Here is a 2,291-nt window from a genome sequence, read left to right as displayed (position 1 = left end):
GCCCACCAGCAAAAGTTTTGACAGGAAGCCCCTTCACGAGGAAGAAAAGTTTACCGACCCCCTGGCGGTCGGTTGATGCATAACATCAAGGTCAGAGATGATTTGTGTGGCACCTAGGGAGCATCCCGTCGTTGGAGCAGATGGGACTTTGGGTTTTTGTTTGTTTTGCTTTGCACAGTCATAATACCAAAAACGGGTGTTGGACTGTAGTTTTTTTGTTTGTTTTTTTTGACAATGACAGTCCAACAGTGTAAGTGAGGGTTCAGTATGTACCAGAGATTGACTGTCCCGGTTCTCAATGTTAGACTGGTGGGTCAGAGCATCTCCAAATGTGCCACTATCTAAGTTATCACATTTATATATATTTATTTTTGTATTTCTTTATGTATATATCTTTGCTCCCTCAAGGTAAAATTTATAATTCCCTCTTACATGTTAGGTTATGCTGTGCTATCTGGTTGCAACAGCTAAATAGTAAAGACATGAACATTTTAGTGACCTGCCTGTTTGAAACTATTATTACACTTATCTTTGAGACACTTGCATGTTGCTTAATCAATGACAAACCTCCTGCAACATGCCCCATTTCACAATCTTCTAATTGTTGGTTGTTATGGTTTATTCATGAATCGAGTACGAGCTCACAGCTAGCAGTTGGGTTTTGAAAATAAAAGTCACGAAATTCCATCAATTTCAGAGTGTTCTGAGCAATTTAATATCCAGAGAGAGTCAAATAAAAATATTTGAAATGTCTGAAAATACAGATATAGATCCAATATACTTCTTTTCTTAATTTTATTTCCCCCATATTCTCTAGCTGTCTCTGTAGAGATAGCTGCGGTTTGATACAGTGCTTTGGAAATGACAGCACATTTCAAGGGCAGATCTCTTCACCGACTCGTCTTTTATACCGATATGATAAAGGATGGCCTGTGACAATTTCATTTCCACACTTGCGGACCAAGTTGCTCGCAAAAGAAAATTGTTTTTATCTTACATTTTCACGTACCTGAAAGGCATAATGAGAGCCTGCTGGATGGGTCTCATCCTGTATTACAGCTCATGCTTACTGCAAACCAATTTCCTGCCAAATGCCTAAGGATTTGCACTGCAAAAAGAAACAAGGGCAATGATGGAATCACATAATTGTAAAGTAAAATTAGGTGCAGGGCTGTAGGAGACTGTTGCAAATGTAATGAATAATCAATATTCTTTGTGTAGCTTCTATTAGACAAAAGGGGAAAAAGAGAAGATAGAAGTTCTCAAACTTTTTTGCTGTTTCAGTCTGTTTTAAGTCTAAATAGTTTGTCATGTCAATGTGCACAATGTTCTGAAATCTGAAGGTGTCCTGGACTTCAATAGAAGTTGTTTTCAGAAAAAACGAACAGACTCTTCTTATTTTCCTCATATTTATGAACAAAGCTGCCTTCAGACAGTTGGCTGTGATCTAAACTGAATGTGTGAAAACCCCACTTGCTCGTCTTCAACACAGCTAGAAATTTAACGTGGTCCGTAAGTGTGATCTTTATTCCTAGACCATGTAGTTTTTTGATTTTAAGTGTCTCCGATGCTCTTCTTTTGCTGGAGCCTTCATATTACTTTTCAGTCTGTGTTGGCAAGCTGCTTTTTCTTAGTGTGAATTACGTGTTTTATCAGATCTAAATCACTGGCCTTACGCATGAGGGATACAAATGGATTTCAGAAGATAAAAGATGCCATTAAACAGACCAGTTCATCATCTCTATAATGAAGGATGCTACATACTTATCTATTGATTAGATAAGAAGCTGGATTACTATCAGTATTACCTCATCACGAGAAAGCTCAGAATCTGCAGTAATTACAGGAGCTGAGATGGTTCATCCTGAATGTGCATAAAGTGACGTAATATCTGTTCATTGCGCTTATTTGAGATGATAGATATTATGCGTATTTACTTGACAGTTAAATCCATTGTGCATTTTAAATGACTGGTTTAACATGGTACTATAAACACATTTGGACTCCAGGTAACCAATATGTAGGACGAAACCATAATTACACAAACCGCATCTTTTGCAGAAATATTCAGGAATTTTTCTATAGAGAATATATGTATTTATTATTTGCAAGGAAAAGCCCAATTTTTATATTAGCATGCCCTGTCCATTTTCTTTTCGATAAGGAACAACTCCAACCAAGAGGACAAACAGCAGAAAAAAAAAACAACAACAACAACAACAAAAAAAAACAACAACTTCAGAATACATATGAAATGTATTTCATTTTACTTGTGGCCGGGTTTCCTATGA

The sequence above is a fragment of the Poecilia mexicana genome, unplaced genomic scaffold (assembly GCF_051168715.1).
Source record: "Poecilia mexicana isolate PSO_F unplaced genomic scaffold, ASM5116871v1 scaffold_3, whole genome shotgun sequence".
Lineage (NCBI taxonomy): Eukaryota > Metazoa > Chordata > Actinopteri > Cyprinodontiformes > Poeciliidae > Poecilia > Poecilia mexicana.
The sequence above is the reverse complement of the archived record's forward strand: the minus strand, read 5'-3'. Positions refer to the sequence as shown.